This window comes from Panthera pardus, unplaced genomic scaffold, assembly GCF_024362965.1.
Source record: "Panthera pardus isolate Hobbes unplaced genomic scaffold, ASM2436296v1 HiC_scaffold_15, whole genome shotgun sequence".
NCBI classification, from domain to species: Eukaryota; Metazoa; Chordata; class Mammalia; order Carnivora; family Felidae; genus Panthera; species Panthera pardus.
This window is the reverse complement of record NW_026526710.1, coordinates 67,098,876-67,114,568: the sequence shown is the minus strand read 5'-3', so window position 1 is coordinate 67,114,568 and position 15,693 is coordinate 67,098,876.

Genomic DNA, 15,693 nt, shown 5'->3' with positions numbered 1-15,693 from the left:
AAACAAGAATTGCAAATAGGCAGTAAAGCTATTTTATCTTAATTTAGTAAACATTTTCCTTCTTCACACTGAAGCAAAAAACTCCAAGATATGAATTTCCAAAAAATTGGCTTTATAATTTAACATGAATTCAGTAAACTTTACTCCAAAAATATAGGATTATTATTATTTTTTTACTATTTAAGCAAAAAAGAGTTGAGAAAGACTTGTTTTGCAAAATGAGAGGACGTATTTTGGTCAATTTCCTTTCTCCCTGCATTGGATAATACAATAAGGTCATCTCCTTCAGACATGAAGATGATATGAATCATGCTGATGGTTTTGTTGTAATCTGTCTGAATGTACAGGTTTGGAGGACAAAACCTTAGCGATTAAGATACCCTGGCTATGATAAGGAAAACTTGCCAGTCATATGATTTTGATAGTTTCTTAAAGCAGTTGACAGTCTATTCTTATAACTTTTAATTCTACCTAGGGAAACCTAGTGTACATTTGTTATTTTTGCCACCTAGCATCCACTTCTTCCTTCTGATAGTGATCAATTGTACCCTCCCCTATTCTCTCTCACTTCATGGGCTTCAATTGACCACCCCCCCCCCCCACCCCGGGCCTTGAAGAAGGAGTAAATAAACAGTATTAAGAAAAGAGCAAATTCTATCCACTTGATCACAATGCTTGGTTCAGGAATGGACCTATAGGATCGATATCCCAGCCAGAACCAAGAAAAGTCAATTATGGAACTATTGGTACAATCTGACAATAAAGACGTGTCTAAAGTTAGTCTACCCTAAGTTGTTCAGGTATCTAAGCCAATATGCTTTCTTTTTTAAAATTTAAGTTAGGAGTTCATATTGGATTTTCTATTGAGAGAAGCAGAGTTCTTATTAATATGTGATATGAGAATAGAAATCAATTGGGGAGGTGGTTAAAGTTACAGACTCTCAGACCTAACCCAGACCAACTGAATCAGTATCTCTAGAACAGGGCTCTAGGATTTATTATTTTAACAAGAGCTCCAGGTAGATTTTACAATCACTACAGTTTATGAAACACTCCATTAAGGAATTTCTTAGAACTAGCCATTGAATGTTATTCAATTTGGTGATAAAAAGCACATATTTTAGAGCTGACAGAAGTGTGTTTAAGACCCAGCTTTTCACTAAATAGATGACTTATGGCAAGATACATCATTACCCTAGTTTCAATTTTCTCATCAATAAAGTAGCAATAATAGTGTTTCAGACATCAGAGTGTTGTTTTGCATAGTAAATGAGATAAAGTATAAAAGGTTCTTGATATAGCATGTTGTACATATAAGGTGTTTAATTTCATTAGTGTTTATTATATTATTGAATTTATTATTGGCATAAGTCAAACTCTTGTGAAACGTTGAGAAAAAGCTCAAATTGAGGAAACTTTACTATTGAATGTAAATCAGATAGAATTGAACAAGAGTTCTACCCAACATTGATAAATATGTTAATTATGTTATTTAAAAAATATTTGGCTCTTAATTTTATACAGTACTTTATTTTTCATAGTCAATGAAACAACAAATTAAATTAAGTCCATTCATTCATTCCATAGATTCGTTCATTCAGTCAGTTTGACTTCTCTGTGCATGCTCATAATGAAGAGGCCTTTGGTCTACAAAATACATTTGAGAAGGGTAAAAAGTTTGAAAGGAATCGCCTTTCATAACTTCAGCTTCAAGGAGGGTCCCAATTTGATCCAAGATAATCCAGAGGAAGAGCAAATATTGTTTCTTGCTCTGAAGTCTGGCCTAGAATTCTTCCCTCACACTTAGATAACTGCAAGAAAACTGGGGTAAAGTTTCCATTTTATTTTACCATATTGCGGGGTAAGCACTATATTATAATAGCTGGCTTCAGAATTCCTTCTATACAGGAAATGGTCTTTAGGGACATAGAACCTTAATTAACTGCTTGGGTTAGAGGGTAAGAGTCTAAAGTTCTGTCAACAATAGGCTGAACAACAAAAGACAGTGATAATTCCCTAAAGGAAAGAATAAGAGGGATTTGTATTTCTTCTCTTGGAAGTAAGGACTCGAACAGAACAGAACAGAGAGACAAAGATGAGAAGGGAAAGAGAGGAGTCTGGGAGATGTGTAAGGACACGGACTGCATGATTTCTGGGTCGGTGGAAATTTCCTTCTGAGAAAATGGCTGAAGAAAATTACGTTGGAATGTTTGCATTTCTACAACTAAGGTAAAACCCTTTCTTCCACCCTTTCTGTTCCTGTCTTCAACCCAATCTCAAGTAAAGTCTGCTGCCTATACTTCTATTTTTTTGTTTTGTTTTGTTTTTAATAAAAATATAGTTGCGTCAATGAGATTAGCCAACAGAATCTGGCTGCATGTCAGCAAGCGCCTGAGCTGACATTTCCCACTCCACCCCTCTGGAAGTCCACAGAAACCTTAGGGAAGGCTTTGGACCCTAATCAGGTATAGGATTTCTGGTAAAATCCTTTGCAGATGCCTCCACTCACTTATGTTTTAGGTCTTGAAGGCTGAGTAGGTCACAGTTTTCTGAGTACAAGTATTGAAAATTAATACCATTGGAGCTTTGCAAGTTATAAAATAACACTTTATAAAAATAAAATGTTTTTATGTCTAGTATCTGATTTGATGCACATAGGAAATCTGTGAGGTAAGCAAGTCAGATATTATTACCCGTGTGTTATAGATAAAAATAGAGGGAAAACAAACAAAATCAAACCCAGAGAAATTAGGCATCTATTCAAAGCCCCGTGGCCAACAACCCTGAAGTTAATGCTTTTGACTGGGATCTCATTCCAGATTCATCTTCCCAGTTGCTGAACCTGGAAGGTCCATAAAATCCACCATAACTGTGAGCTGATCTTCTGGACGATCGTCAAGGACCCTCATTTACACCATACTTTTATACAGTAAACCCAACCTGTCTGTGTGGTAACATTGAAACTCTAGATTCCATCTCCTTTTCTCCACCAAGGTATCTCCTCTAATCTCTTTGGACTTGGCATTTGTCTTTTCAATAATTTATTTGTTGCAGTTTAGACTTCATGGTCTTGCGTGGACTGAGCTTTACTCAGTCCTATCATATCAGTTTCTTCTGGCTACTATAACAAGTTACCACAAAGTTAGCGGCTTAAAACAACAGAAACGTATTCACCCACAGTTCTGCAAACCAGAGTCTGAAATGGCGATTGCAATCAAGGTGTTGGCAGGCATGCAGTCCCTCCAAAGCCGCTAGGGGAGAATCCATTCTCTACAGCTTCCAGCTTTTAGTGGTCGCCAACATTTCCTGGTTTGTGGCTACATCATTGCAATTTCTGCCTCTGTGGTCACATTGTTTCCTCCTCCTCTGTTTCTGTGTCTAAACTCCTTCTGTTTCCTTTATAGGGACGCTTGTGATTGCATTTAAAGCCCATCCAAATAATCTAAAATAATCTCCCCATCTCAAAATCCTTAAGTTAATCACATTGACAAAGACCCTTTTCCATTTCATATAAAGTAAAATTTTCAGGTTATAGGTGTTAGGATCTGGTATAGGATCTGGTGGTGTATTAGTTACCATTCTATCAGCTTATTACACTCTATCCTCTTGTATAAAGATACTGCATGCCCCTTTGCTTTTGGTTCTGGAGAGTCCCATTTCTGACTCTAAACCAGGGCAACCCTTCACTGTTATGCAACACTCTCTGGAGTGTTTAATTATTGTACCTCGCCTGAAGTTCTTTTTCTTAAATCATACTGCTATTCATTCTGAGAATTTATGACACAGATGAATTTGATTTGGAAATTGCTCAGTTTTCTAGAAGAATCTTTCTGAGTGATTTTATAGTTCATTTTTGAAAGCACATAAGATCCAGTTACCCTTCTAATTATTTCCCATGTTTCTTCTGTTCTTCATAATACAACTTTATCACAGTTATTGCACATGCATTATATTTACTTCATATGTTCTCATTCCATCTATGATCCATTATAATCTGACTTCTACCTCCATCCCTTCACTGAAACTGCTCCTGCTTTAGTCACGGGTAACTAGTATGACCATAAAAACTATCATCCAAATGAGGATATTTTGAAAGTGAAAGTAGATACTATATTATGGTAACTACTATTCTAGAAACTACACGAGGGCATGGGACATAAACTAGGGTTATCCCAGGAAAACTAGGGGACTTAGTTACCCTTTGTATGATCTTCACATTGACAAATTCAATACACACGATTTTGTCTTTGTCTTACTCCGAATGCCACCAAGTTCTTAACACAACTGAGCCCTTCCTCTGTTTACAATGCTTTTTCTCTTCTGTCATACCAATGTTTTCCCTAATTTTTCCCTCAGACAGAAAACTCCTGTATTTTTTCCCCATTTTTGCCTGACATTGGCCACCCTTCCTAAGCCTGCTTACTTGGTTGCTCCTTCTCTACCAATTATCTATATTCTAGATTCTCTCAGGGCTCAATTTAGGCCCAACTTTTCTCTCTGTCATGTATATTCTTGTGGCTTTAGATGCCACTATATGTTGGAAACTTGAATTTATGTCTCCAGGCAAGACCTTTCATACGTGTTCTCAGATTCAAATGTTCATCTACATTTTGATGTCTCCTTTTAGATATCACACACCTCTTTAAATGTTATATACTTTTATTTCCCTATACATACCATACCAAAACTGTTTCTCTCCCAGTCTACTGTATCAGAGAAAAAGTTACCACCAACTTGAAAGTGTAAACCAGAAACCCACTCCATCCTATCCATTTGCATCTGTGCTTATTTCTACCTCTAAAACACGGTTCAAACGTAACCCATTCATTTCCATCTCTTCACCACAGTTGAATCAACTATCAAACTTTTCCTGCAGCTTTTTTTTTTTTTTTCATTTTTGCTACTTGGAATTCATTCTCTACACAATAGCCAGAGTGATTTTTAATGCACACACATACACACACACACACAGACACATCTGGTATATTATTTTTATAAATATTAAATTAATAAAATGTCTATTCTTTTTAAACTTTAATGCCTTGTGGCTTCATAACCATTGACCAAATGGTTTCAGGGAAATTAAGATATTAATATAATGCACAAATAGTGAAGATTTCTAAGATATGACATGAGGAGAATTTTTGCCAGACCTCAAAAGTAAGCAGAAAGTTTCTCTTGGACAAAACATGGCATATCAACAGACACAAGTGTGCAAGGAGAAATGAAAATATTTCTAAGTTAGATATAAGGCTTCTGGCACATCTCCATGGAGTAAAACCCTGGGGTGAAGAGGCAAAGGATGATAGAGAATCTAGTTAGGTAAGGAATGAGGCCCAAACCAGGGGACTCTGATTTGTTGTGGCCTACAGCATTCTTGGAAAGGAACATCCTAGAAGGATGAAAAGAGAGAAAAGTGGTGTCGTGTTGTCCTCAACATAAAGAGCACTGGAAATACCACCTGTATATGGCAAGTAAGGGATCCAGTTATTCCCGCATACTCTCAGCAGGGCATTTGGGAGAGACCTAAGTTGAGAGTTGAGTCTACCTTAGGATTATCATGGCAAAGGAGAAGTGACTTTTAAATAGAGGTTGCATAGTAGACGGACTAGTTGGGGGTCAGGTGTAAAACAAGGCTGAGACTCAGGGATTTAATAGTGAAAAAAAAAAGCTCAGATTGGGCCAAATCAGTGAGGGGATGAAGGGGATGGAATGAAGGGTCATTTGCTGAAAGCAGAGAGGATCCACATTTGGTGAAGCACGACATGAGAACATTTGTGCTTCCCCAGAGCCATCTTGAGGACTGGCAATGATAGGGAACTTTGGGAAGAGAAAAAAAAGCTGTAGTGGGGAGTTAGAACTCGATTTTAGTGACTTTATCCAAAGAGTTAAATAGACAGAAGCTGCTCTAAATGAAATGACAGATTCCTTTTATTGAAAAGATTGAGATTTGACTCACTACCCAATAAGAATTGGGAATTCTGTCCCAAGACAGAAGCAATTATAGAAGATAAAGAATGCTACATAGTCTTGCACATCTGAGGTAGTGTGCACACTTTTCAAAAATCTTGATACACACAAATCAGATTTTAACTCTCTTTTTGCCTTCAATTGGCTATTTACTTTTGAATCTAAACTCAGTAGCAAGTACTGCAGTGTGTAGCAGGATATGGCCAATTCTAAATCCTTAATTTCTTCATTCTATTTTTCCTCCTGCTCAATGAAATGCAACTGCACTAACCATCTGTCCAGTCCTTTGATAAGCCAGGCTCTTTTCCCAACCTGGGACTTTGCCAGTTTTCCCCTCCTTCTGGAATGTTCTATAGTGCCAACATTCACATGGATGGATTGTTAGTATTCTGTGGTTTTAGTTTAAATGTTACCTCTATGAAGAAGCATTCCCCACCTAACATAAGTGTCTCTACTGCCCCTCAATAATTGTGGATAATTCCTAAAGATGCAATATTTCCATATCATAATCTTAGTTTATAGCACTCATTACAACTATTGTACCTATCTGTTCTTTGTCCCCACAAGTGAATTATGAACTCCATAAAGGCAGAAATATTCATACTGGTCACTGCTGTTTTTCCAGTGCCAGCTCAATCATTTGTACGTGGTAAATATTCAACAGACATTTGTGAATGAAGAAATAAAACTTGCATATTCAATGGTTCCTTATTAGTAACCAAATTAAATTAAATATCTTAGATCACCATTATATAACTTTGTAATACAACAGTCACTTTCCACTGACTATAAAGTCAGTGGAAATATACTTCCTACTTTCTTCCACAATCCACATACTTTAAAAAAAGTCCCAAGATAATTATTAGTTCCATTTTTTGTCCTGTAAATCCTTGCCATTGTATCTTTTTGATCATATAACTTCTTTGAGCTGACTAGCCCTTTTCAATCTCTAAATATTTTAGTCTTATTATTTAAAGCTCTTCTCACACAATAAAAAGAGGTTAGAGTGGGAGAGAGCCAAAGCATAAGACTCTTAAAAACTGAGAACAAACTGAGGGCTGATGGGGGGTGGGAGGGAGGGGAGGGTGGGTGATGGGTATTGAAGAGGGCATCTTTTGGGATGAGCACTGGGTGTTGTATGGAAACCAATTTGACAATAAATTTCATGTATGAAAAAAAAGCTCTTCTCACATACCACCTTTCCTATGAGGCTTCCATCAACCTTAGTTTGATGCTCTGTAGTCTAGTGGAATTTTGTCTTTACCTATGTAAAGCTACCTGTCTCATCCAAACTATCCTCACATAAATACATATACATGTATACACACACTTATCTGTTAGTGTCTAAATATATAAAATGTATGGCTTTATCCTTTGATTCATTGGTTCCCTTAGTACTATGTCTTTCATGTGAATAAAGGCACTAAATAAATACTGGATGTATATGTTAAGGAAAAAAAAAACTATTTTACAATAGTACCATGCTTTTGAAAACTTCTTTCTACATCTGCATGCATGTTACAAATAATATCTATAAAGTTAGAATCACTCCCAAACCACAAATTTGCTAAATTTCCATCTATACTTTTTAAAACATGAAAATATTCATAAATGTTAAGGGGAAAGATTGAGTGCAGAAACGGTGCAGAAGTAGCATTCGTTAGGCTTTTGCCAAGTACTAGAAATTATACTAAGAGGTTTATTTACATTGTCTAATTTAAATTTACTATCTACAATATCCCTATGAAGTAAATGTGCTTTTTCAAAACATCAGACTTAGGGAAGCAATGGGAATAATCCATGACAAATAAGGACTCACATCTACAAAATTAAAATGCTACCATTACTAAAAGAGTTCCACACCAAAGGACAGTTTTTAGTTGAATAAAAAGAAAAGTAGCAGAGGGAATCCACCACAGATTCAAAGAGTAGTTTAAGAATTAAATCCTTAAGAAATATTAAGAAGGTGAAAAATTGTTCTACTAAAGGGTATTTTGTCAAACTTACATAAAGAGTCAGAATAGATATTAGCAAAGACAGGGAAATTAATTTATAAAGAATGTTAATTAAAACGTGAAAGAAATCTGGGAAAAATTACTTCTCTTATTTATTTCAAGAAATCTTTTGAACTGCTAATGAGAACATTTGGATTATCTCAGGAATAATTGCCTTAGTATTTATTGTATCAAATTATGAGTTTCTAAAATTAAGGTGAAGGAGAGAGCTTAGTTGCAGATGAAAGAGAAAATAATGTAGCAACACAGAAATAAGAAATTGGTAAACAAAATATAAGTTAAGCTTTGACTTGTGCAAATCGAAAGTAGGATAAATCTTCAGTGCTTTAAAAAAAATATCTAGGGTTCAACAATTACAATGGCATCTGGAAAGTTGCCCCTAGCAGTCCATCCCACTTTCCCATTATTATATCTAGGGATTCAGAAAACAGATATTTGAAAGAGAGAGGAAGACGACAGAATCCAGAAAGTTTTTTTTTTTTTTTTCCACCAACTGTAAGGTCAATAAATCATTAAGAAAGCATAACTGAAGGCCCATCCTCACCATGTTGCCCATGATCTCATGCAAAGGATCTTCAGGACACAAGTGAAAAGTTTATACCCACCAGAAATCCAGGCCAGTATCACTCTGGCTGCCTCAAAAAAGCATCACGCACACAGCAGTTATGTATTCCTCCCTCGGCTCTCTCTCTCCACTACATTCATTTGTTTAGTACAAACTGTCAGAGCAGGACGGGGCAGAAAGGATAAGAGAGGAACGAATGAACTTGGGTACCTCTCTCCTCTCTACAGCATTCTAAGTAGATGTAGAAGTAGAGATAGGAGATGGGGCATGTTTCTTCTTGAGTTTTGCTGATTTTCATGTGTTCTGGTTGGCAATCTAAGAGCCAGAGAGATGAAAAGGAAGACACGGCATCAATCCAGCAGATTTATACTAGATGAAAGCCAATGAGATAGTGGAGCCTCTGCTGGGATCTGTGGAGAACAACCAGTTGGCCATGTGTGCCTCAGGAAGCAGTCTCACAGAACACAAGGGGTCATAAAATGGGGCCGTGAGCAATTCACATGGACAGAGGGTTGACACACAGTGACCTGGATGAATTTTCCTTCATTTCAGAAGAAATGCATATATTAAAGACACTTAACTCTAAAATTAAGAATAGGCTAAAGTGGGTGCCTGGGTCGATGAGTTGGTTAAGCGTCCTACTCTTGACTTTGGTTCAGGTCTTGGTCTCTTGGTTTGTGAGTTTGAGCCCTGCATCAGGCTCTACACTGACAGCACAAAGCCTGCTTGGGATTCTCTCTCTCTCTCTCTCTCTCTCTGCCCCTCCGCCACTCATGCCCATGTGTGCTCTCTCTCTCTTTCCCTCCCTCTCTCTCTCTCAAAATAAATAAACATTAAAAAAATAAAAAAAATACATTAAAAAGAAGACTAGGTGAAGTAATGAGACATAACAGGCTTACAAGATAATTCTTTTACAAAAGCAGAAGGAGTTTCAAAGAAAACTGGCATTTTCCAAGTGTATAAAGAAATATCGACTCTATGAAACAGAATTGGAATATAATAAAGAGAGAATGGGATGGGATAAAAAGACAACATAATGCAATAAAGGAGATGGGTAAGAAAAGGAAAAGTCACAAGGAAATTACAAGTGCAATTGCAGAATTAAAACCGTTAGTGGAGGAAAGACAGATTTAGCTTTACAAGCATAGAGGTGGTATGTGAATGCAAATGAGAGACTGCAAACAATGTTTAGGAAAAGAGTGATGCATAAAAGAAATGAGGAAGTGGAATGATGGGCTGGAGATCAAGATGTATTAATAATTTTACGTACACCTTTAAAACACATAAATCTAAATGAACTGATGAGTGATCAATGAATTGAAGAAAATTTCCATGAAAGAGAGGTGATGTCCACCTTTCTGGATTTCGGTTCTGGGTAGACCTCTCTTTCCACTTTCCATCAGACCTATCAAACTCACCTGCATGCATATTAATACAATTTTGTATCTACCCAATTCTAGCATCATAGGGTATTTAAGATAGCAACTATCTCATTCTTCGAACAGTCCAAAATCTCTTCCATAACAATATTTGCAATGGAGAGAGTAGTTAATTTTTTAGTCTTCTCCTCTCTAGGTCAGACACCAGCAACCTATTTTACTTTTCTTCAAATAACCAGTTTTCCGTGGAAATGATCATCTGTGACAGCCTTTTCTGGTAGCACAACATTCTTTTGTTAAGATATGGTTACATCAGTTGAATATGGTAGTGTAAAATGTGTGAAATAAAATAGACTGTGGTAAATATGTTGTTTCTATTTCTTGCATATCAATCTCCTTTAACATTTTGGTGTTAACATAGTTACATTTCATAAATTATAGAATAAATATTAGCATTTACAGAAGATGGCTCTGGAATATCCTTATTTGGAGATGTTTAAAAATTGTGCTAAAATATACATAACACAAAAATTTCGTTTTAAATCATTTTTAAGTTCAGTAGCATTAAGTATATTCGTGTTGTGCAGCCATCATCACTATCTATCCCCAGAACCCCTTTCATCTTCTAAAACTGAATCTCTATACCAATTAAACAATTATTCTCCATTGCTGTATTTTCCTAGCTACTGGCACCCACCATTCTACTCTCTGTCGCCATGAATTTGACTCTTCTAGGTACCTCACATAAATGGAATTATATACTATTTGCTCTTTAGTGACAGACTTATTTTACTTAGCATAATGTCTCCAAGTTTCATCCATGTTGCAGCATGTGTCAGAATGTCCCTCGTTTTTAAGGTTGAATAATATTCCACTGTATACATACACCACATTTTGTTTATTTATTCATCTGTTGATGCATCCGCAGATTGCTTTCATCTTTTGGCTATTGTGAATAATGCTGCTGTGAACATAGGCATCCAAATATCTGTCCAAGTCTCTGCTTTCCATTCTTTTGGGTATATGCTCAGAGTCAATTTGCTGGATCATATGGTAATCTGTGTTTAATTTTTGAGGAACCATCATGCTGTTTTCCACAGTGGCTGCATTAGTTTACATTCCTACTGATCAGGCACAAGGATTCCAATTTCTCCAGGTTCTTGGTGATTTCTTTTCTCTAGATGGAATGAGTATGAGTTGAGGAAGACAGGGAGATCTAGGTGATCTTTAAAGCCCAACCTATCTTGTCACCTGTGATGCATTGCCTTCAAGAAGGAATTTACTAGGTGGTTCTCTACTTGCCCCAAAGGGTTAATAACACTTTTATTAGCACATGACTTTCTCTTAGAGAAGAGATTACATGCCCAACTTAATCTTTCAATACTCACAGCAATATATTGTTCAATGCATATGCATCCCCATGTTCTACTATTGATAAGAATGAAATATCTGGAGGACGGAGAGAGCATTACATTTATTTGGTATTGGTGTGCTGAAATGGAAATAAAAATAGAGGGGACTTGCCTCGGGGTATATTCCCCCAAAACAGACCCTGACATGAGAATCTGTGTAAAAGTGATTAAGAAGTGCTCCCAGGAGAGACCATTAGGAGAATGGGGAAGGAAGGAAAGAGAAATGACACAAGCCAAATAAGGTACTATGTCTAGGGTACAATATTTTGGAGCACTGTCACTCCTCAGAGTCACTTTGGCTAGGTCCTGTAGGGGAACTTTAGAGATGACTTGGGTTACACCTCAACATTGTTCCAGTTGGGGAAAACAGGCCAAATTACTGACCAGCTATTGGTGAGGTGTGGTCAGGGATTTCCAGCTCTCCTTTGCATACAGGCAAAGTGAGTTCTGGCAGCTGGGGGCAGCCCTCCAACAAAAAGACATGGGTATTTGCTGTTGGGATTGAAGCCACACTGGGCATGTGCATGAACATAGTATAAGGATCCGAAGGGATATGGCAGAGCACTCCAGCCTCTGCCACAGAGGTCAAAATAAGGCAGTATGTATCCTGAGTATAATAGACAGGCAGGGATTAGAGTTGGGTGCATTTAGTGTCAGCCATTTAATATAAATAACTTGGAGCGCCTGGGTGTCTCACTCGGGTGAGCATCCGACTCTTGATTTTGGCTCAGGTTGTGATCCCAGGGTTGTGGAATTGAGCCCTGTGTGTCGAGCAAGGAGCCTGCTTAAGATTCTCCCTCCCTCCCCCTCCCCCTCTGCCCAACTCCCCCGCTCACATGCTCTCTCTCTAAAATAATTATATATATACATATATATATATATATATATACATAAATAACTTGAAGAAAGAACTTTGTATCAAAACTTTATTTATTAAACAAAAAATGCACCATTGGAATAACATTTCTATAAAAAATGAATATGAGACTGTTCTACAGTGATTACAAAACCCCCTTTTTCCTCGTGTGGTAGTATACAAGATCGAGTGTAGAAACAGTCATTGTTTTAAACTGTAAGCAAGTATCCTTTCTCATAGAACAAGATTTACACTTAAATATTGCAATCACTAGTCTAATTTGGTTAACAATGCTAGAGTCTTGACAATTTAAAGAAACTCTTTGTAGGCTCAAAATACCTTTGTTTGTTTAAAGGTGTTTTGTAGCAACAAAAAATTTCTTTTTCCACTAAGGCTAGTTAAAGCTGTAGTATACCCATTTCTACCAAATAAACCTACCACTAGCACACTAACAATTTGAATTGCAAAGCCCTTTGAGAGAATGAGTAGCACTGATCTGCAAAATGCTGTCAGAATATTTTAGATTTGGTGTTATCTTGTTTGAATGACCCTGGAAAGGGAGAAGGTGGTAACGATGAAGCTTCAGTGGAGGCTTTGCCTGGACTTATCCTCATACTCAGCAATGGACAGTTCATTTCCAAAGTGGTCCCTCTGAGATATGGAACACTGCAGCTTTAATAGCCGTATCTAGATTCCCAACCAGATCTCCCTTTTTATCATAAATTATCCAAAAAGAAGCCACTCTAAATAATAAATTAAATATTACTTATAAAAAGTACACCCCAGACCCACCCACCCATCCCCCAAACAAGCTGACAATTCACAAAGTTCAGAATTGTCAGGTTTACCCTACAATAATAAAAAACAGCATTTCTCCTCCTCTCCAACATTCCTTTCTTGCATCTGAAAATACGCTTTCAGCACACAGTGAGATCCCTTGGCCCATGCATCTGTGACATCTTGCAGAGTTTTGCTGTTGCTCTCCAACCAACAAAAAATTATAGGATGGCAATGTACAAAGGCTCTCTACTGAGAGCAGGAGAAGAAATCCTTCAGAGTGCAGCCAGAAGTCGCCAAGTGAACGTTACCCAACAGTGGCAATGCAGAGCTCAGGAGTAAGATGTATTTGTGGATGTGGGCGTGGTATTTGGTCTCCTATATAACCTCACTGACCAGGAAATACTCAGGCATTTATTTTCATCGTTACCTTTTGGACGTAGGTATTTGGATAGCAAAGGACACTGAAACATGGGAATGTGTCTTTTTTTCATTGGAATGGAATATCACACAAAATGTCTATGATTTTCTAAGTATCTACAGTAATTTAAAACATTGGAATCAAGCGAAAAGCTTTTCTCTGCAAGATTTAAGTGATTTCTGAAATTCATGAGAGAAATAGACATTGAGTAAAATGTTGCTCTGAAAGAAATTTTTAAAAGAGAGAGAAATGGTAGATGTGAGTATATGCCTGCTTCTGCAGCTCTAGAATGTTGTGGGATCTGTGTTGTATACATGGTTATGAACGGGCTAGGATACTAGCCTCTGGCCTTAGGACAGCGTGCAATTGCATGAAGTAAACTAGTTGATTGAGGGAAGGAAAACAACCTTGTTCCACATCTATTTCAAGGTTCAGATGATTTTGTTTTCTGTAAGCATAACTAAAACTAGGGAATTTTTTCTATTTGTCTCTGTCTCATGGACTAGAGATGGAAATTCTAAAACCACAAGTTTGAGTCTGGGATCCAATTTCATCTGAAATGGCACGGTGATTTCTTTAGAGGTGACATTTTTTTGTTGGAGTTATAGTTCAGCTGCCATATATGAAACCCTCTATTAAATTTGGAGGAGATTTTAGTTATTTCTCTAAACAAAATCAAAAGACGGATGTATCAAAAGGGTGGATAAGAATGAGTAATCATCTTCCAATACAGACTATGAAGGTTTCCAGAAAAACCTACTTAGACATGCTTTATTGGAAAAGCCGGTGAGTGCCAAACTTTAAAGTTTCCAAATATTGTTTGGAGCAACACACTAATGCAGGGTATCTCTCCGTTTGTAGCTCCTACCAAGGCAGAGGACGAAACTTACATGTCGTTTTGACCACTCCTTATTTTGAAGAGAATAATGTTACATCCAATCTCTCGTATGAAGTTTTAATAAGTTCACCTCTTATATCCCTGGCTTGATCTGTTTTTTCTCTCTCCCTCTCTCTTTTTTTTCCCCCCAGATTATTCAATTGAGTGTGCATTTTATAATACCCAAATGTAAAGTTCCATTATTTAAATATTCTAGAAGATTATAGCCCTATTCTACAAAGAGGTAGCTATGAGTGTTTTTTTATTGAATATGAATCACTAAGAAACATTTAACTTTTGGCTACAGCATCCTCCAAATATGCTTTATGCATTTTGAGCTATCTGCATTTTTGTGCATTTAACAAGTGCAGAAATTTCTAGAGGAAAGAAAAAGAGCTTTCTTATCGGTATGAAATACAAAAGAAAAGTACCAAACTTTTTCAAGAGGAGTTTCTGGCCTGACAGTTCAGTGCAGTGTAGAGGAGGACTGAGCAGGCCCTGCCAAGTTTTATTTTCTTCTTTTTCAGGGAGAAATGAGCCCTGGTGGCAGAGCTGCTGGTTGGCTGTCAAACATCACCCTATGGGAGTCAGAGAGATTTATGAGCTTAAAGAGCCCTGGATGTTATGAACTAGGCTCGAAGTAGGAACAAAATAGAGGCCATCTTGCAGTGTTCACAGATTGCTTCTTGTCAAGAGATCAGAAGACTGGGAAATTAAAAAGTGACCTGAAAACTTGAGCAGGCAGTTGTATACATATGTGAACTCTTTGAGATAGTGGGGAGCAGAGTTTTACAAAAGCTGTGGTGAAGTCACTGCGCACTAAAACCATTGGGTAAAGGGCACGAGAGTCTCTTAAGAGGATTTAAATGGATTCTACTATATCTTCAAGGCATGAAGCAAAGCCTTATTAGCATTACGAATTACTAAAACAAACCATTGTATTTCTTTAATGAAGAAAGTTTTAAGAGCATGCACCAGAAATATACCTCTCACCGAAAACAGATAATGCATATGTTCGTGTAGTTTTACAAATTTTTATTTGTTAAGGTCAGTGACTTTGACTAGAGTCAACTAGAATTTTGTGAAATTCTAGTTCTCTTGATTGTCCAGATACAGTCTATAGATTGAAGATGTGACTCTATCTGAAATTTGAGACTTGTAGCCTGTTTCAAACAGAGCACTCAGGATGTCATTCTTTGGGTAGAGAATGCTTTCAGAGAATGTTCCTTGTTTATGAGTATTAGAAAGGGGGGGCATTCTAGGACCTCGAGTGGTAAAGCTAGCCTAATGAACATTTTCTGAAGTAATGAATTATTTCTGCAATATTCGGGATTATGTTAGGAAATGCCTTGTTCCCGGTCAGCGGAAGGTTGTCTACCTAAGTGCCCAGATTTTGAACAAGAATAATCTGCCCTATAGAA